This window comes from Canis lupus, chromosome 20 (genome assembly GCF_048164855.1).
Source record: "Canis lupus baileyi chromosome 20, mCanLup2.hap1, whole genome shotgun sequence".
Lineage (NCBI taxonomy): Eukaryota > Metazoa > Chordata > Mammalia > Carnivora > Canidae > Canis > Canis lupus.
Window position 1 is genome coordinate 40,365,035 of NC_132857.1, and position 22,338 is coordinate 40,387,372.

Consider the following 22,338-nt stretch of genomic DNA (forward strand, 5'->3'; position numbering starts at 1 on the left):
CTTTTTTGTTTTTTAATTTTTATTTATTTATGATAGTCACACACAGAGAGAGAGAGAGGCAGAGACATAGGCAGAGGGAGAAGCAGGCTCCATGCACCGGGAGCCCGACGTGGGATTCGATCCTGGGTCTCCAGGATCGCGCCCTGGGCCAAAGGCAGGCTCTAAACCGCGGCGCCACCCAGGGATCCCTGATACACATTTTCAAGTCTTTGTTATAGTGCAGTAGTCTGCAAAGTGGCCACCATTAACTTCCTCCCTCCCTTTATGAGCAAGTCACTCATTCATTAACAGGTGATGTCTCCTTATCTTATTCCTTGAATGACCTACTTTGACCTTCAGAATGTAATAAAAATAGGATCATCAGAAAAAAAAATAAAAGATGCCCAGTAAAATTAGAATGTCAACACACAGAAAAAAATGGGATATACTTATACTAAAAATGATTTGTTATGTATCTGACACTCAAATTTAACTCAGCATCCTGTTTTTTGTTTGTGAAATCTGGCAACACTAGGTAAGTATGATGATACTATGTTAGATTGGTATGATGATACTATTCCAGTTTCAGGCCTAGCCTTTAAGAAACCTGGAACTTTCTACTTTTCCCCTCTGGAAGTCAACTACCATACTATAAAGAACTTTGGGCTGGACTTCTAAATGAAGAGAAGTCACCCAGAAAACTCTAGGAGGATGAGATGTCATTTTGAATGTCCTAGCCTTAGTTGGACTCCCAGTCCTGGGAAAGGAAGATCTAACAGCATGAGTACAAGGTAGATTTCAGGACTACTACCTTCCTGTTGTTGAATGAGTGTATCTATTTTAGGTTTCCTGTTCCTTCCTCACTGTTGCATGCCTGGTAGAGGGGGAAAGAGTGAGAGGGAGTTGGGGAGGGGCAGAAAGCAGTTCACAGTTCTCCAGATCCAAAGTTACTGCACCCATATCTGGACATGATGCAGATCATGAAATATTGAACTTTGTGTATAAGGCTTTCATGGGATAAGATTTTGAGGGATCTTGGGAGGTAGTGAGTTGTTTCTCTTTTGTTTTTGCTTGTAGAAAGGATATAATTTGTGACCAGAGGGCAGACTATGATGGATTAAATATAACCACAGATTCTTTCCCACTTTTATGATCAAGAGATGGAGTCTATTTCCCTTCCATAGGGACCCTGGGATGGTCTTGTGATTTAACTGAAAAAACAGAATGGAGCAAGTATTAAGCTACATGACTTTCAGGAAATAGTGTTCTGGAAAATCAGCTTTGACACCTTTTTTTTTGTTTTTTTTTTTTTTTTAAGCCCTGCTTTATAGCATTTGCCAGTTTCTGTGGTGTAAATTCTGTCATCCTGACTGATTTCAAGCTACCAATGGAAGATCACTGAAGATGGGAGTTGGAAAGAGATATTGTATCATTGGCTCTTAGGAGCCTGTGCAAGTGGGCTCTTATGTCAGCTTCCCTTTTTGCTTTCCTGGCATCTGGCTGACATGAAGATCTGTGGGCTAGTGTCCTGAATGAGGGGAGCACATGGAGAAGAAGGGAAGCTTGGACCATTCCAGCTGAATGCAGCTACACGAGTAGCCCTGGACAGCATTACATAGTGATTGGGACCATGTAGCCAACTCAGAGAAATGTGAGGAAAAATACATTATTGTGGATTTAGGAAACTATATTTTGGAAAGATTTATTAGTCAGCAGCAGGTAACTGAACACAAATATTGCCAAGTTGGCATAAAAAAGTTATTTCAAGTTTTAGTGCCACTAGCAATGTATACGAGTGCCTTGCTCTGTACACATTCGTCCACTCTCCTCATGACTATTACTAGGCTTATAAGTTAGAAAAAGGTACATTGCTGTTCAATTTGCATTCTTTGAAAATGAGTTTGAACATCTTTCAAATGCTTATTGGCCATAAATTGATTCTGTCCATTTTTCTCTTAATTTTTAAGGGCTCTTTATATTTTAATAATAGTAAAGCAAATGGGGAATATTTTGCAGTATATTGTGGCTACACAGTTTGCTCAGAGGCTCTTTGAAGTAAAAGTTTAACCTATTTATATAAAAAATAGTGACTGGACAATTTTCTGAGTGTTTCTTGTAACAGGAGCATATCTAATTTTTGCCTTGCTTGCTTGTTTTTGGTATTCCTTAAATTATTCTAATATTTTCTCTGGATCTTCTACTAGTGATTTTCTTCAAATGAAAATTTCAGCTGAAACCCAGTACAACACATTCCCCCCTTCTTGTCGCCATTCCAGTATGAACAACACTGACTTAGGCTAGTGCAATAGGTCAAGTCTTCAGCCATCCTTGGGTTAAACCTTGTGAAAAGTCTTTGGATAAACTGAAGTTATATTTCATACCAATTTTAATCTTGCAAATTTGAAAGAGCATGATGCAAAAATGTTATTAGGTTTTTAAAAAAGATTTTATTTATTTATTTGAGGGAGAGAGGAAGGGAGCACGAGCAGAGGGTAGAGAGGCAGAAGGAGAAGGAGACTCCCTGGTGAGCAGGGAACCCCACTCTGGCCGATCCCAGGACTCTGGGATCATGATTAGAGCAGAAGACTGATGCTTAACTGGCTGAGCCACCCAGACATCCCAAAAGTGTTACTAGTGTGCACAAATTTCAAATACAGTTCGTTCTTGAACTGTATTTGTTGACTCCAATCCCTGCAGTTGAAAACTCCCCTTATAAATTGAGTCCTCTAAAACTTAATAATAGCCTACTGTTGACCAGAAGCTTTATTACTGGTAACATAAACGGTCAACTAACACAGATTTCACATGTAATATGTATTATATGCTGTATTACTACAATAAGTAAGCTAGAGAAATGTTAATAAGAAAATCGTAAGAGAAAATACATTTCCAATACCATATTGTATTTATTTTTAAAAATTTACATATAGGGGCACTTGGGTGGCTCTGTTGGTTGAGCTCTGACTCGATTTTGTCTCAGATTGTGATCTCAGGGTCCTGGAATCGAGCCCAATATCAGGCTCTGCCTGGGTGTGGTGGAGCCTGCTTGGGATTCCTCTTTCCCTCTCCCTCTGCACCCAGCCCCCCTTCCCTGCTCTCCCTTTCTCTCTCTCTTACTCTGTAAAAAAATAATAATAAAAAAGAAAAATCTGTGTATAAGTGGACCCATCCAGTTCAAACCTGTGTTGTTCAAGGGCCAGCTGTAATGTGAATCCTTCTAAAACTAAAAAGTACTTAAAATTGGATTGGATTTTGGAATAAAAAAAAGGAGCAATGGAAACTAATATTTAATGGAAAAACTGGTTGAAATATGAATAAAGTCTTGAGTTCAGTTAATAGTACTCATGCTCATTTCTAAGCTTAGGCAAATATAACATGGTAACATTTAACAATCAGGGAAATTGAGTGAAGTTAATACAGAAAGTCTATACATTATCCTTATAAACCTTTTTTGTACATTTTTTGAATTATTTTTTTAAGTGCCTAAAAATTCGCTCTAAGAAATACCGTATAATGTTATAAGCTTATGTTTTCTGAGAATGCCAATTCTTACATTATATTGATTTCTCTGGGCTAATAATCCTTCTAGAATGATGCAAAATTTGAATTTTGTGAAGTTTTTAGGATCTTATCCCATGAATATAATTCACTACCATGTGAATTATATATTTACATCCTATTTTGTAAGCTGAAATAGGAAAAACTGAAGATTTATTCCTGAATCATAAGCTGAAGGAAATCCCTCCTCCCAATAAAAAACCAGAAACCAAAACTAAAATTCTGTATCTTCCAGTTTTTCACATCAGAATTGTGGCAATAAAGTCTTACCACTTCATGTGACCTTTGGATAAGTATGGGATCAAAGACCTGGCTTTAAGTGTGGAATCTGGTAACCAGGTCCCAGATAGGGCTCCATCTGACTGCATCAGGTAGAAATGTGAATGTAGGAATCCAAATCTTGTAGGCACAATCGTAAATCTTTATGAGAAATTTATCTTTTGCCCATGTAGTTGGTAGGATCCACTCTCTTTCCCCACACTCACTTTGTGTTTTTCATCACAGCATGTTTTCATCACAGCATGTCTTTGGAGTGATGGTAGTTGTGGGGGGGGATGTTTGTCATCATTTCACATTCCTTTGTAGGTTTCTTTGCAGATAAAATGTGTCTTTTTATAGACTCACACTTGTAAAAGAAATTCCAAACATTTAAATTCAAGATGTTTCAGGGTTTACAGTTTCTACTTTTTGCCTCTCTATTTAGAGTCTTTATCTTGAAACCATGTAACACATTCCCTATGCCTCATTTCTTATAATAGCATCTCTCTGATTTTGAGTGGCCTTTGGAAAAACAGTGTAGTCAAATTTCACACTAATTTGAATTAACAAATTTGAAACAGCAATAAAATATTACTAAAGTCTTACTTTAGCATGTATGTTGAAATAATGAGTACCCCCACACTAATACTTGTTTATTATATATTAAAGAGTAACTTTGATGTAAGGAATGCATTACAATGGCCTAGGTTTATGTGTACTGGGGCTGTTATTTCTTTCTTTCTTTCTTTTTTTCTTTTTGGACACTGCATTTATTCTTAAGGGAGATATTTGGATGTCTTATGAATATTTTGAGTTATGTGAAGTTTTCAGGAGCTATTCCTAGAGTGGCTCTCCAGCGGCTTGGATGATCCAACTCCCTACTGTGAATCTGTTTTATTATAGTTGCTGATGAGATTGCTAATGATAAAAGTTATCGATTGCTTAATACTGTGCCACGTGTATTAATCCATTATCTATGAGACAGACGGTTTACTATAATTTACCATCATTTCTATTTTGTAAATGAAAAAAAATCTCATGTTTGGCAGATTTAAGGAACTAGTGTCCAAAGGAGTATCTTTGGATTTAGGGCTGGAATCAAGATTTCTTTTTCTGTCAGTTCCAAGATTTTTGTTAACCAATCTAGTATAAAATATTTACCACACTTGCCTCCGTTAGTTCAGTCCTATGGAAAGGTAGGTAGGTCTTTGTTATTATCTTACAACTTTAAGTTTGAACCTGCTTCTTTATTCTTAGGTCACTTATCTGCCTTTTTGGAAGGCAGCCCTATTCCACTGAGGTGGGGATGGGACAAATAGAGTACCACTTTACCTCTGGAATTGTTCAAGACTGAAGAAGCTGTTTCACCTATTTTGTTTACTTAACTTCTTTTTGCCTGGTTCTTTTCATGTGTAACCTTTTTTTTTCACATCAGTTAAAATCGCCCAAAGTTTTGTTCTTTTCTAACGGGTGATACCCCTTATTGCTTCTTTAAACAACAGTGTCTGGAATCACTGTTTTCCTGCTTCTTAGGAGTAGCTGATATTGTTGATTATAAAATGGTAGTAAATAGCATTTCCCCCCTAAAACCTTTTAGGTTTCTTTTAGGATTAAAAAACAAAACAAAACAAAAACGGGACACCTGGGTGGATCAGATCATGATCCCAGGGTCCTGGGATTGTGCTCTGCATCAGACTCCCTGCTCAGTCTGCTTCTCCCTCTCTCTCTGCCCTTCCTCTCTGTGTGCTCTCTCTCTCTCTCTCTCTAATATAAAATCTTAAGAAAAAAAAAGTAAATCTACTCATCTTGAACTGAGACAATTTGGCTCCAGTGCATCTGAGGCATTCCATGGCCTATGATATAATTTCCTCCCCTAAATCTTTCAATTCAGGAAGACAGAGTAACCCCAGGACAGGGAAGAAGCTACATTTTTTTCCCGTGCTAATTTTGGTGTATGGTTAAATATCTGGAGTAAAGGAATGTGAGTTGAGCTGGAATTGGGGCTTTCACACTCCCTGCAGTTTTATATTTTCTATTTAGAAAGGTGTAATCACTTTTGTAAATTCCTCTAACCAGAGAACTAAAGTGATACTCCATTAGTGTAATAATCTCTGCAGAATCCTCATTATCATTTCATTTTCTGTCACTTATATGTGAACTTCATGAAGGCAAGGACTTTGTCATAGAAGACTGCCTGACACATAGTAGGAGTTAAGTTCATTTTCAATGAATGAGTCATGGTTCAGTAACTGAGATCTCATTAGAGAACCTCATGAAACAAAGGAAATATGTAGAGAACAGCAAAATAGAAGGAGCTGGAAAAGGAGGCAGGTGGGCTGGGTTCCTCTTTCATCTTTGCTTTCAACTGATGAAATGTATAACCTTGGTTAAGTCCCTGAACCACTCTAAAAATCGAAAAATTAAACCCTTTGTATAATGAGCTATGCTTTGCTTTAGTTTACTTTCTGAGTATTAGTTCTGATTCAGGATTTTTACAGATATGGTTTTAAGATATGGTACACTTAAACAGTCTGTATTTGAATGGCATAGATTATACATTAGCATATTTCTTTCTTTTTCTAAAGATTTTATTTCTTTATTCATGAGAGACACAGAGAGAGGGAGTGAGGCAGAGACACAGGCAGAGGGAGAAGCAGACTCCATGCAGGGAGCCCAATGTGGGACTCCATCCCGGGTCTCCAGTATCACGCCCTGGGTGGAAGGTGGCGCTAAACCCCTGAGCCACGCAGGGATCCCCATTAGCATATTTCTTAACTAACATATTAAGGTCTGTGACTTATAGACTTAGTAAACAATGAGTTTAAAATTTTTAAAATTTATGTCATATTAAATAGCAGCTGTTAAATAGAATCTAATATCTTTTTTTTCCCAATATCTTTTTTAAAAAATACATTTTCCAGGGTCTTCTATATTTGTGAGTATAACTATGTACTTTAAAAGATTTCACATTGTTCCTTTGCTAATTTAAAGGCTGCTCATCTTTGTGGAGGTTCCTTGTTGTTGGAAGGCCATGCCCAGTGGGAAAGTGTTGGCTAGATTCACCTTACAGATAAAGAAGCCAAGCCTGTGATTCAGACAACCTATCTACACTTGTCAAGCAGCCAGAGGAGAGACAATGTCCCCATTGGAACACAGCATCTTCTTATCTTCACGGTCCAATCTCCTGAAAATGCCAAAGGCAAAGGGCAAGTTGAATCCTGCTGCTAGACAGACACAACAGTGTCTATTCTGCTCTAAACTTAGAAAAGGAGGTAACAGGGACTCTTGATATCTGGCACTCCAGCTACCTTTATCCAACAAGCACATTCCTAAGAAAGGCAGGTCATCTAAAGGAAAAAAGAAAGCAGTCTTTGATGGTTCTTTTTATTTATTTATTTATTTATTTATTTATTTATTTATTTATTTATTTTTCATTTATTACCTATTTTGAGGGAGACGCTGTATTTTCAAGTCAATGTTTTACAAATTTATTTGTACATTTATGAACTGTAGAATGTTAGAAATACACTTTCAATTTCAGCCTAGTACACCTGCATATATACCTGCATGCATACTTGCACACACATACACACATACACATGGACTTGAAAATGAAACTAAGTTTCTCCCAAACAATGTCTACCCTAACTACCTTTGAGCCATCTTATTTTTTAAAATATTATTTAGTGTCGTAAACTTTTACATTGGAAAAAACACTGTTCCATATGCTTTCAAGGGATTCAAAGAGAAATTATGGCCCTTGACCAACAGAGAATATATGGTTCACCAAACAATCAATGGAAAGCTAGACATAATGAATGCTAGCTATCCTGGGTGCTGGGATCAATGGATATCCACACACAAAAGAATCAAGTTGGATCATTACCTACACTTTATATAACTCAAAATGGGTCAAAGATATAAGAGGTGAAATTATTAAAGTTTTAGAAGAAAATGCAAATCTTTAAAACCCTCGACTGGGCAGTGGTTTTTCAGGAAAGGCACTTTAAAATACAAGAAACAACAAGAAAAATGGATAAATTAGTGTTCGGAGTACAAAAGTTTCTAAGTTTGATGAAGTCCAAGTTTTCTGTATCTTCTTCAGTTTTCCTGTGCTTCAGGTTCTCAAATCTAAGACCAGTGCTTAATTAAAGTTCATGAAGAGTTAAGCCTGTATTGTCTTTTAAGAGTTAAGTAGTTTTGCATCTTACATTTAGGTGTCAAATCATTTTGAGTTAAATTTTGTATGTGAGTTAAATTTTGTATGTGATGTTAAAATCTTCATTTTTTTTTTTGTATATGGATATGCAGTTGTTCAGATTTGTTGAAAGACTACTTTTCCCTCATCAAATTGTCTTGCCATCCTTGTCAAAAATCAATGGCCCATAGATATATGACTATAAATGTGAGGGCTTAATTTTGGACTTTCATTTCTATTCCATTGATTTATATGTCTATTTTTATGCTACTATTATACTGTCTTGATTATTGTGTCTTTGTAGTAAATTTTGAAATTGGGAATTACGAGTTCTCCAAACGTGTTATTTCTTTTTTTATTTTTTATTTATTTATTTTTTAAATTTTTATTTATGATAGTCACAGAGAGAGAGAGAGAGAGGAGAGACATAGGCAGAGGGAGAAGCAGGCCCCATGCACTGGGAGCCCGACGTGGGATTCGATCCCGGGTCTCCAGGATTGTGCCCTGGGCCAAAGGCAGGCGCCAAACCGCTGCACCACCCCGGGATCCCAACGTGTTCTTATTTCTTGAGATCATTTTGGCTACTGGGATCCCTTGAATTTCCATATGAATTTAGGATCAGCTTATCAATTTTTGCAAAAAAAAAAAAAAAAAAAAGCTATGGAGATTTTGATAAAGATTATGTGAAATCTATATATGAATTTGGGAAGTACTGCCCTCTTGACCATATCAGGTTTTCCGATACATGAACATGATATTATTTTTCATTTATTTAGGTCTTCTTTAATCTCTTTGAACAATGTTTCATAGAGTTCAGTATGTAAGTTGTGCACTTATTTTGTTGGAATTTATTTTTAAGAGCTTTATTATTTTTTTAAGATTTTATTTATTTATTCATGAGAGACACAGAGAAAGGGAGAGAAGCAGAGACACAGGCAGAGGGAGAAGCAGGCTCCACACAAGGAACCCGATGTGGGACTCCATCCCGGGTCTCCAGGATCACGCCCTGGGCCAAAGGCAAGCACTAAACCGCTGAGCCATCTGGGCTGCCCAAGAGCTTTATTATTTTTGATGCTATTGTAAATGAGATTATTTTATTCATTTCATTTTTAGATTGTTCATTTATGGTGTTTAGACACACAATTAATTTTTACATATTTATCCTATATCCCGAAAATTTGCTGAACTTGTTAGCTCTAATAGTTTTTCTGAGGCTTCCTTTGAATTTCCTATAAATCAGGTCATCTGCAAACAGATAATTTTACTTCTTTCTTTCATCCTAAACGCTTTTTTTTTTTTAAGATTTTATTTATTCATGAAAGACACAGAGAGAGAGGCAGAGACATAGGCAGAGGGAGAAGCAAACTCCTGGGGATCCTGATGTGGGACTCAATCCTGGGACCCTGGGATCATGACTTGAGCTGAAGGCAGATGCTCAACCACTAAGTGTCCCTCATTCTGAATGCTTTTTATTTCATTATCTTGCTTAGGGACAATATTGAAAAGCAATGGCCAGAGTGGACAACCTGGTTTCATTCTTGACTACAGGGAAAGCTTTTAGTCTTTCACCACTAATAACACATTAGCCATGATTTTTTCATAAACACCCTTTTTGAAGTTTAGTGTGTGCTCATTGCTAGTTTGTTGTGTTTTTATCATGAAAGGATGTTGATTTTGTCAAATAATTTCTCTGCATTGACTGAGATGATCATATAGTTTTTATCTTTTACTTACAAGGTGCGTTATATTCATTGATTCTCTTATGTTGAACCAACCTTGCATTGCTGGGATACATTGCACCTGGTCATGGTATACAATCCTTTTTATATGTTGCTGGATTCAGTTTGCTACTAATTTGCTGGATCAGTAGCAAATTAGTAGCAAACTACTACTGGAAGGATTTTTGTGTCTACATTCTTAAGGAATATTAGTCTGTAGTTTTGGGGGGTTTTTTCCTGGGGTTTTCCTTGTTTGGTTTTGGAATCAGGTAATACTAGCACCACAGAATGAATTGGTCAGTGGCTCTTTCTCTTTTTTCTTTGAAAGAGCTATTGAAAAATTGGCATGAAGTCTTCTTTAAATGTTTAGTACAATCCATCAGTGAAGTTGTCTGGGTGTGGGCTTTTCTTTGTTGGTTGACTTTTTAAAAAGATTTTACTTTTTTGAGAAAGCAGGAGAGAGAGAGAGAGAGAGAGAGAGAGCGAGCTCAATTTGGGGAAGAGCAGAGGGAGAGGGAGAGAGGGAGAATCTCAAGCATACTCCCGGCTGAGTGCAGAGCCCAGAGTGAGGGTCTTGATCATGACCCTGAGATCATAAACTGAGCCAAAATCAAGAGTTGGATGCTTTAGCCGAGTGAGCCATCCAAGAGCCTTTGTTGGTAGATTTTTGATTATTTACTCTATTTCTTTTTTACTTGTTATAGGTCTAATTCAATATTCTATTTCTTGAATTTGTTTCAGCTGTTTGTGTTTTTCTAGAAATTTTAGTAAGTTGTCTTCCATCTTTCTTGGTCTGTCTAGAAAAGGGTTAACCCAATTTCTTGATTTTTTTTTCCCAAATAACCAACTTTTGTTGTTGTTTTTGACTTTTTCTATTATTTCTCTATTTTTTATTTTTTTCTACTGTAATTTTATTATTTCCTAACATCTACTTGCTTTGGTTTTAGTTTGATTTTTTCATCCCCAGTTTCTTAAGGTGCAGGATTAAGTTTTATTTGAGATCTCTCTTTTAAGCATTTATATATACATTTTATTCTGAGCATTCCTTTTGCTACATGAATTTATTTTAGCATGTTCTGTTTTCATTGTCATTCATATCAAAGTATTCTCTAATTTCCCTCATCAGTTAGATTTGGGGTGGGGGGTCATTGGTTAATTGAATTTCTTATTGTGTATCTATGAATTTTCCAAATTTCCTTGTGTTGTCAATTTCTAACTTTACTCCATTCAGTTGGAGAATATATTTTATGTTGTTTCAATCCTTTAAAATTTCTGGAAACTTATTTAGTGGTATATACATATGGCCTATCCTGGAAAATGTTCTGTGTGCACTTAAGAAGAATATATATTTTGGTGTTGTTGTGTGAAGTGTTCTATAAATGCCTGTTAAATTTCTTTGGTTAGGTCTTGTGGTGTTCGTTTCTTTGTTGATCTGCTGTCGTTTTACCGATTATAGAAACTGAGATATTGAAATATGCAACTATTATTTCTCCTTTTGATTCTGTCGTTTTTGCTTCATATATGTTAGGTCTGTATTTCTAGGTTCATATATGATCATAATTGTTATAACTTCTTATTGATTGATCCTTTTTCATTATAAAATGTGCATTTTTCTGTAACAATTTTTATCTTAAAGTCTATTTTGTTTGCCATTAGTATAGACACTTCAGCTCACTTGTGGTTACTATTTACATGATATCTACTTCCGTGCTTTTCCTTACAACTTATTTGACTTCTTAAATCTAAAGTATGCCTCTCATAGGTAACATATAGTGAAATCATATGGGTTGGTTTTTATTCTGCCAAGTTTTGCATTTAAATTAGATGGTTTAGATCATTTATATGTAATGTAATTTCTGATAAGGTAGAATTTAGTCTGCTATTTTACAATTTGTTTTTTTACATCTTACGCAGTTTTTTTTCCTGTATTTCTCCATTGCTGCTTTCTTTCGTATTATTTTCTGGAGTACCATTTAATTCCCTCATTATTTTTTTTCTTTTTCTTCTTTTTTAAAGATTATTTATTTATTTATTTATTCATGACAGACACAGAGAGAGGTAGAAACATAGGTAGAGGGATAAGCAGACTCCCTGGAGGGAGCCCCAAGCGGGACTCAATCCCAGGACCCTGAGCCAAAGGCAGATGCTCAGCCACTGAGCCACCCAGTCATCCCCATCCCTCATTATTTTTTAATATGTATTTTTAGTCACTTTCTTAGTGGTTGCCCTGTTGATTACAATTAACATCTTAATTTAAAGCATCAAATTTAGATTAATACCAACTTAATTACAATGTTGTACAAAATATTGTCCTATAAAAATTCATTCCCTCCCACCTCTGCAGTTGTTATCTAAATTACATCTTTGCACCTTGTATACCCAGCAACACAGATTTATAGTTATTGTTCTATGCTCTTGCCTTTAAAATCAGATAGGAGAAAAAGGGAGTTATAAACAAAAAATACATTTATACTGTTTTTTATATTTACCTATATAGTTATCTTTATCTATGTCTTTATTTTCCAAGTGGCTTTGATCTACTTACTGTCTGGTATCCTTTTATCTCAGCCTGGAGGTCTCCCTTTATTATTTCTTATAGGACAGTTTTGCTGAAAACAGATTCTTTCACTTTCTGTTTCCCTGGGAATGTCTTAATTTCTTCTTCATTTTTGAAGGATAGTTTTCATGGAGATAGAATTCTTGGTTGATAGTCTTCTTTTTTCAGCACTTTGAATATATCATTCCACTAATTGTAGACTCTGTGGTTTATGATGAGAGATCAGTTTTTAATCTTATTTAAGATACCTTGTATGTAATGTATCACTTCTTTCTATTTTCAGTATTTTCTCTTTGTTTTTTCAGTTTGATCATGTGTCTTGGTATGTATCTCTTTTAATTCATCATACTTGGAGTCCATTGACCTTCGGGGATGTTTAAGAGTTTTATTTTACTAAATTTAGGATGTTTTTAGTCATTGTTTCCTCAAATATTCTTTCTGCCCCTTTCTCTTTCTCTTCTTCTGGACTCCTCATTATGCATATGTTGGAATGCTTGATGTTGTCCTACAGCTCTCCGAGGTTCTGTTCATTTTTCTTCATTCCTTCTATCTTCCTCAGATTGGATCATCTCAACTGATCTGTATTTAGCTGCTCTGAATCCTTGCTCTGCCTGCTTAAATCTGTTGTTGAGCTGATTCAACATGATGCTGTTCAATGTAATGATTTGATATTTGTGTATTTTATGAAGGGATCACCACAATAAGCCTAGTTAATATTCATCACTCTACATAGTTACAGAATTTTTTTCCTTGTGATGAAAAACTTTAAGATCTACCCTCAGCTATTTTCAAATATACAATACAGTATTAACTACTGTCATCATGATGTCCTTTACAGCCTGTTATTATAATTTGAATTTCATAGTTCCTACTTGATCTGCTTTCACAACTTTTATCTTTTTACTGATATTCTATATTTAGCAAGACATCATTTTTATACATTATTTCCTTATGCCTGGACTCCCTTAGTTCTTTGACTCTATGTAAAATAGCCGAGTTAAAATCTTTTGTCTAGTAAGTCTAACATTGGGGCTTTCCCAGGGACAGTTCCTATTGATTTCTTTTGCTCTGTGTATGGGCTATAATCTCTTGTTACATTTTTTTTCTTCTTGTTACTTTTTATAACCTGTAACTTTTTTTTAGCTTTTTTTAAAAATTGAAGTTCTATTTGCCAACATATAGTATAAAACCCAGTGCTCATTATATCCTGTAACTTTTGGACTGAAATTGGACATTTAACATGGAAACTCTGGAAATCAGAATTCCCCCAGATTTACCTCCCTCATCTCCCATGGGTTTACTGCTGTTACTGTTTGTTAGGGTTATTGTTTATTTGTTTAGTGACTTCTGAACTAATTCTGTAAAGTATGTCTTCTTTGTTGTTAGGGTCACTGAAGTCTCTGCTCAGTTAGCTTAAGTGACAGCTAACAGACATATTTCTTGATTACCTGGAAGAGTACATATTCTGATATTTGCTAAAGAGCTCTTCATGCATTAAGTAGCCTATAGTTGTTTTTGACAAATGATTTTTGCATTAGGCAAGCACAGAGTTAGGTCAGATACAAATAGCACTGCAGGTGGGGTCTTCTTGGGGACCACTAGACTGGCCAAATAATGACAATTCTTTGAGAGTAAATCTTTGAAGGAACTCTAACTTCCACTTGCTACTTGGCTGCTGGTTTTCACTTCAAGCACAAGCTGTTAATGTTTAAGACTACTTTAGAGATGAAAGCAGGGGTTGGGACTAGGGCAAGTTAAAACCTCACAAAACTTTATATTCTGACCAAGATTCACCCACTGTTCTTGTGTGATTATGGGATTTCTACAAGCCTTTATTAATTTTCAGAGTTCTGAACAAGTTGCTTCTGACAAGTTTTCCATTGCTTTAATGGAGGACAAAGTTTTAAAAAAATCAATACTCTTTTTAAAATAATGCCATCCATATTGCTTCCTTATTATTTGTGTAATACATTCTGAGCATTTTTTAGTGTTTGTGGTAGTATTAAATTTGTTTTTTAATATTGCTAAGGCAGTATCTTGGGCACTTATCTTAATTTCTTATGGAGATCTTTTCCATAAAACTTTTTCCAAATAGACTTCTCTGCAATGTTTCTTTAGAATATAATAGAGAACCCACAGAATGCAATATAAAATGTTTCACTGTCTATATTTGGTATTATTAATTGACACTCATGTGTTAATCTAACTTGACCACCTTGTTTTTTTGTTTTTGTTTTTTTTTTTAAAGATTTTATTTTTTTTTTAATTATGATAGTCACAGAGAGAGAGAGAGAGAGGTAGAGACACAGGCAGATGGAGAAGCAGGCTCCATGCACCGGGAGCCCGATGTGGGATTCGATCCCGGGTCTCCAGGATCGCGCCCTGGGCCAAAGTCAGGCGCCAAACCGCTGCGCCACCCAGGGATCCCGACCACCTTGTTTAAAATTGCAACTCTTTCTCTAAAATGCCTGAATTATCTTCCCTGATTTTTATTTTTCCACAGCACACACCACCATTTAACTATATATTTCACTTCTTTATTGTCTGTTTTCCCCCAATCCCATGTAAGCACCATAAAAGTAAGGAATTTGACCTGTTTTTCATTGTTTGTTTATTTTTCACTGCTTTAGTTTCAAGACCAAGAACTCTGACTGGTTTATAATTACTGGCACTCAGTAAATGAATAGCTGAGCTAATAATAATTCTATTTGGGGTGTATACTGAAGACTTTTTATTTCTCAAATGCTAACTATCCTTTAGACCCACAAATATTTACTGAAGACTTGTCTGCTAGATTCTGATATGCAAAGATGCAATTGCTAATCTCCATGTGGTAAACAAAGAATAGTAATACAATATGAGTAAGTTTATAAAATAGGTTTTTACAGAAGCAGAAGTAGCTGGAGAAAGGGAAGAGAAGTTGATGGTCAATTGTATCTGAGGGCTTATTAGAGAAGGAAGGAGTGAAATTTTCCCATTTGGGCTGAAGGTGGGGCTAGGAGAGCAAAATACCTAAAAGAATTAGTATTTGAAAAAAAAAAGAAAAAAAAAGAATTAGTATTTGTGTTTAGGACAGTGCAATTTGTTGGAAGTTACTGGGAGGGTGACTGTTTAGATGGGGTAAGAAATGAAGTTATAGGGTAAACCAAGTTAAAATGTTAAAGGACTTTGCCTATCATTTTAAGGAATATGACCTCTCTATCAAGGGCCAGGGATGCCATTTTATTTATTTGTTTTTAGGGGAGTGATGTTTTTATTCTTTTTATGAGGTGGTCAGTCAGGTATAGTCACAGAGGAGACAGTAGAGAGACTCAGGGAAAACCCCAAGGTTTATTTTACTCACAAGTCCTAGAGACAGGAGTATAGAATGCCACAGAGTCCACATGGGAAAGCCACCATGGTGATCAGGAGGTAGAAGTTAAGGATGAGGGGAAGGTTAGGTCATGGCTTTCATTAGGGATTCTATGGGAAAGGCAAGACAGGGCAGGGTAAACACTTAGGACTGGCTAATTTGAATTATTTTGGTGGTCTCTAAGCTATAGGTGTGAACCTGGCCCTGGGATGATTAAGGCAGAAAAGTAGCGCCTCCTGAGGTGTGCCTGCCAGCTAGAGGAGGTATGAATCTGCATTGGTTAGTTTGCCTATCAGGGACATAGTCCCAGCTGGGCCCTTTGCTATCTCTATGAATTGGCTAGCCTGGGGGAAGGCAGTGTCTCCCAATAGAAAGCTTTTTTAAGTTGTAAATACATCATAATATAGGGAAAATTAAAACCATATATAATATAGTTTTGTTTGGGTAATGTGGAGAATGGGCTGCTCCAGATAAAACCTTTGGGTATTGGTTAATGGTGATTATTTCTGTCTACCTTTCACTTCTGATAAAAAAAAAAAAAAATGATTGTTTTCTATCCCCAAAAGGAGTTTTGTGCTCCCAAGTTCTTGGAAACACTTATAAATAGCAGTTACATACATATAAAGCATAAGACACATAAAATGTAAGCTGATCTATTCTGGTTTTGTGGACTGAGGCAACCACAAATCACTTCAACTGTTCAAAGTATTTTGCAAGCATGTGTTACAAAATGAAACCTGTATTTATTGTGCCTTATGGTAAGAGCTTTGTTAAGAAAGGAGCACATAGAATTTTGGATAGGAAGAACCATCATTCTCATATAGAAAGCTGTATTGAATATTTGTATCATGTTAAATATTTGTATTGTTTCCTGTGTTTTAAAACGTGGCTGAAAATCTTCCGAAAAGGCAGGTAATTGATGAGTGTAGGTAGCACCTGCTACACCATGAAGATGATAGTGGCTGTTCTCATTAAGATCACTGTCATCAGAACCAGGCGACCGTGTACCTGTTGGTCAGATCACTGTCCTGAACACAGGATTTGCTGGGCTTAGGGATTATTCCTGAGCCACATTGCCATACCTCCTAATGTTGTTCCAGCCTTTTCATCTGTTCTTTCTGTACAGTACTACTTTATTCAAATCCCAAGAAGGGGGAAATAAAGAAAACTGACTTCAGAGTTAGCCACTTACTCATGATAATTTAAAAAGTAGCTAAGAATTATCAAGTGCCATGTGCAAACCTCCTTACAAACCTTATCCCATGCACTCCTTGAAACTTATGAGGTAGATGCTATTATAACACATTTTAGGAAACTGAAGCATAGACTCCATTCCTTTTGGTGAAATTTCAACCTCTTTTCTTTTATAAAATGGGGATTATATCTATGTTCACTAAATTTCCATAAATGAAGAAATGTGTGTAAAGTTTTTAGCATCTGATAGGTGCTTGGTGAATAGTAGTTGGATTGAGCACAAGCCTTTTGGGTGATTATGATATATACATGATAGAATTACTTCTCAGATGGATAAAAAATTCCCTCTCTAGGCTCCCAAGAATTTCTATATCTTCTCATTACTCGTTCATTATGTACCCTGAATGCATTCTGAAGTTGGTCCCTACGGTGGTGGTTTTTTTTTTTTTATTATTTCTTTTCATTGAAAGGGACAGTGTTATCAAACAAAACAAAACAACAAAAAACAATCCTCAGAGGACCTCTCCAGAATGAAATTACACCCAGAGACATGAGTTATTTGACTGTGAGGAAATAAAAGGAACCCACTGTCACCAGGATTCCCAAAGCCCCAGATCCTACTCTCTTCCCAGGGGGGTCATGTGGACTACATTTACATGTGAACTCTAGAATGATTGAATAAAGGTGATGGCCAAAGAATAAAAATCAGAGGAGAGTAGACAAGAACTTCAGTGATATCGAACCCTACCAAAAAGGGAAAGCCCAGAGGACAGCTCCCCAGGGTAAAAGGGCTCAGTGTCCTAGTCTTCAGTCCTAATCACACAGATGTGGGCTGAGGAACTCTATGGTTGGCTCAATGGCATGTTAACCGAGGCTCCTTCAATGACAATGTGAGTGGCTGTCCCACATGGGCCTCTGCTCATATCTGGTTTCACCAACCAGATATCCTGAATGATTCACTTTCCTGAAGTTTATCAAAAGGAAACTCTTTTTTTCTCAGGCTTCTTCTTGTCAGATCCTCCCGGTGAAGTTCAGTTATGGGAGTGTAAACAATATATTTGGATAGTTATCATGTTTCTCATTAATAAAGAGTTGGGAAGACAAGAGGAGAATAAAACTAGAAATAACCTTTATAAAGACAATATTAATAAATATAAAAGGAAAGATAAGGAGAGGAAGGAAAGGAGGGAGGGAGGAAGAGAAAAAGAAAAAAAAGGAAAAAAAACCCAGGCACAGATACAACTCTTTCTCAGAGTCCTTGTCTGGGAACTAGGTATTTTTTAGGTCAGAAAACCGAGGTTGCAGGAAGAAGAACCTTAAGTGAATTTTAAGATCAGTCTAGTATGGTAATTCATTAGCATAGAATCACCATATGTTGGAGGAGAAGAGGACCCTGGGATCCAATTCTTTCGCTGAGTAAGGGAAAAGACAAAACCTCAAGAGGTGCAGTAACTTTCTCAAGACAACATATTCAGTTTGGAAGAAGAAGCTAGAATTCAAAGGGTTCAAATCTTTAATGAGCCAGAACAATTTCAGAATTATTATAAAATAAGAGAAAATATAGAGAACAATAGGACAAAGAAGCAGAGCACAGGGGGATATTAAAAACACAAGATATACATTTGCCATGATGATGTTTGGTCTCTTGGACATAGGCATGGGTTTTGTAGTGTTGTGAAATAAGCATTAGGATGGGAATAGCACGTGTGGATGTGAGGCCAGAATCACTGCATGAGTACTATGGGGGTTAATAATTAGAGAAATATTAGAAATATTAGAAAATAGAGAAATAAGAGAAAATTTTAAAATCACCATACCCCACTATCTAGATATAAATACTAGTGATATTTTAGTATATTTCCTTTCAGTCCCTTTGGGAATTTTTTATTCTGATACACACATACACACACAAATACACATTTAAAAATAATTTAAAAAAATAAAAATAAAAAAACAAAAAAAATAAAAAAAAATAAAATAAATAAAAATAAAAATAAAAAATTGAGATCAAGCTATATATATTATATTGCCACTTGATGTTTTCATTTGTGTTATTAGCACTATTTTAATTATCTCAAATATTCATTGTCTAAAGTACCTCAATTTATTTAAATTATTCACGCTAGTGTGAATATTTTTGTTGCCTACAGTTTTTTGCTGATATAAAAAAGATGCAACTCTGAATGTCATTGGAGCTAAATTTTTGCACACATCAAGTGCTGATTGCTTACTCATGATAAATTCCTAGAAATAGGTCAAAGGTAATCACATAATTAAGCACAAATAATTAGCATTTAATTAAGGGCTTTGATAAATACTTTCAGATTGCATTCCAGAACAGTTGTGAAATTCTACAGTCCCATTAGCAATATAAAAAAAGAAAAATGTATATGTGTATTTGTGTATATTTGTTTGTGTATATAGGTGTGTGTGTTTCTTCTAGGAAGGCATAATACTAATATTTACTTAGGTGACTCTATTGAAGCAACTAGCTGTTATAATAAATAAAATCTAAAATTACAATGCTTAGTGTAACAGAAATTTCCCTTTTTCTCACGTGGCTGTCCAATGAGGAGTTTCTGGTCGGGATGGCTTTCCTCTATGGTTTGATTTAAGGACTCAGGCTCCACCATCTTGCGGCTAGGAATTACTTATTGCCTCATCATTGTTGTATCCATCTGGTGAGGATATAGGAAAAAGATAAAGCATGACTTCATAGTCCGTTAGCTAGAGCTTAGTCATGTGGTCAACCTAACTACAGGAGAATATGGGAAATGTGTCAGAGATTACTGTTGCGGGGGCCAACAAGGATGAACCTATGTAGAACAATACAGCAAGTACATGGAATAAAAAAACCCTAATGTTTACCATATTAACATGACAGGCCAATTACAAGTTATTAGCACTGACACGTCCATGTATACACTGAAGTTGAAATTTTTAAATTTTAATTAGAGCAATTCAAGTTCTCTAAAGGTTTTGTACCTGCATATTTATAAATATATGATAGGTTTTTTATATCAATTTTAAGTTCTTCCCATTCAATATTATACTGCTAGTTTTTCAATAATAATATATGATAATAAAAAGATGTTAAATGCCTAATCAAATAATTAATCGTGCACAGAGCATGACTTTTCATTTGACAACATTCAGTTCATTTATCTGCTTTAGAGCTTTGAATAACAGGCAGGTAAATTTGCAGGTTCACCGAGTGAGTGAACTGCCTTAGATTTCACTGATGTGTTTCCTCTTGTCCTCTTCTAGAAGACAACCCATGGCTTAACAATGATATATTTAAGGTCAAGTTGTAGACGTATGACTGGCTTTCTATTTTTTCTGCTTTCACATTCAGCAAAAGTTAAGCAGTCTGCCAAGATAATCATTAAATAATCTCAGAAATGTCCTTTTAGGAGATCCAGTAAAAATTTCATAAACTTACAACACCATCCGTCTCTCCCTAGATAGTAGCCTTAGTATATAGAATGGTATATAGGAAGGTAGCATAGGAAAATTTAGGGAGAATTAAATATAATTTCAAGAGACAAAATATTGATTCTTTGCCCATCAATTCTCTGGCTTCATTGATTATATACATTTTATCCATCTGAGTTGAACTGTGATAGAAAACCATTTGTGCCCTTTATCTCAGTCACCAAGGTTTTTGCTGTGAACCAGTAGCTAGCATATTTATTCCTGGAAAAAATCTAGGTGTATGATTAAAGTAGGAAAAGAACTATCAGAGTATGAAGTGGCAATAGAGTATGCAGAATAGAGACTTAAGTGAATGGTGAGGAAAATGAGATAGTAAACTCAAAGAGAAGAGCCCATTCATTTATTTAACAAATATTTATTGAATACATACATGTGCAAGTCATATGGTAGGCACTGTGGATGGAGAAGAGTATCATCCATTGAGACCTTATTAGTGGTCTGAATAATTAAGAAGAATCAACACCTTAAGGCAGATGACTTAATAATTTAATTAACAGTAGAATTTCAGACTGTGTACTAGTCCAATAGAGGAGGTATTTTTTGACATACTTGTTTTTCCTGTCATCTCAGATGATCCCACATGTTCACGCCTATACAACACCCATGCGTTATGCCACACTTGAAAAGTGAGTTGACCTCCTCCAAACTGTTCATCTCTTTCTGTATCCTCTCATATTCCTGGCCTTTAAGAGCTCCTAGCAGAACAAGGGAACAGTAACAGCAAGAGTTCTGAAAAGTTGAGGACAATGACTCCAACAGCATTAACTGTAGGCTAGCTGCTCTGGAGCAGGGAGCTTCTTCAGGAAAATTTGTCAGTAAGCATATGTCATGCATTCATTCCATTAGTTAACATTAATTTAGCTCCTTTCATATTTTAGACACTGATCTAGATACTGGGGATGCAGCAGTGAACAAGACAGAAAAAAAGTTCCTGCACTCATAGGGCTGATAATCTGGTGGAAAACAAAATAATAAATCATACTAAGTGCTGTGAAGAAAAGTATACAGTGAGTAGGATAATGAGAAGTGATGGAGGGGATCCCTGGGTGGCTCAGCGGTTTAGCGCCTGCTTTTGGCCTAGGGCGCTATCCTAGAGTCCCGGGATCGAGTCCCACGTCAGGCTCCTGGCATGGAGCCTGCTTCTCCCTCCTCCTGTGTCTCTGCCTCTCTCTCTCTCTCTCTCTCTCTCTCTCTCTCTCTCTCTGTGTCTATCATGAATAAATAAATAAATAAATCTTTTTAAAAAAAAGGAAAAGAAAAGTGATGGATATATATATGTGTGCGGTGATGGGAGGACAGTGGATTGGGAAAAAATGTTTCTGAGGAGATGACTTAGGACATTTCAGGAACAGTGTTCCAGGGGAAGGGAATGGCAGATACAAAGGCTCTAAGGCAGAAAGGGCTAAGAATGATGGAGGAACTGCAAGAAAGTGGTGTTGTGGATGAAATCTTGTGAGTGAGGGGATAAATGGCATGAGGGGGGACAGGGGCCCCTGTATTTAGGGCCTTGTAAGTTCCATCAGAATATTGGATTATTCAGTACAATGAGAACTATGAATGGTTTTGAGAACGGGAATGATATGATTTGATTTACATTTTTAGAAGATCGTTCTAAATACAGTTTGGAGAAAAGTATGTACAGGCAAATGTGGAGGCATGTCCACAGGAAGTACTTCCTGTAATCAGGGTGAGAGGTGATGGTGGTTTGGACTAGGGTGTGGGGTGGAGGTTGTGAAAAGTGCCTCAGATGTATTCTGAAGGTGGAGCTGGGAGAACATGTTGATGTACTTGGGTGTGAGAAAGAAGTGAATAAAGGGTAATACTCTCCAACCCCAGGGGGTGGATGATATGCCCATTTACTGAGATGGTGAAAGACTGGGAGATGAGGAGGTCTGGCACTTATTGAATATCTGTTGAATGATCCAGTGAATCAAACAATCAACAATGCTCCAAATTGGTGTGATGGGGATGATGACTAGTTTACTTTTTCACTATGGTGAGATGATAAATCTGTGTAATAGCTGGGAAT

General features: G+C 36.2%; 1 long non-coding RNA gene across 6 annotated transcripts in view; it reads right to left on the reverse strand.

The window, feature by feature from the left end:
• The window catches only part of LOC140611893 (uncharacterized), a 95,843-nt gene that overhangs the window by 58,239 nt on the left and 15,266 nt on the right, over window positions 1-22,338 (reverse strand). For 3 of the 6 annotated variants that reach the window (XR_012013208.1, XR_012013211.1, XR_012013210.1), the window contains exon 2: window positions 19,372-19,492. This is a non-coding gene — a long non-coding RNA (uncharacterized lncRNA). Of the gene's footprint in view, window positions 1-19,335; window positions 19,493-20,858; window positions 21,005-22,338 lie in introns of all 6 variants that reach the window. The other 3 variants (XR_012013212.1, XR_012013213.1, XR_012013209.1) reach the window with 2 other exon arrangements.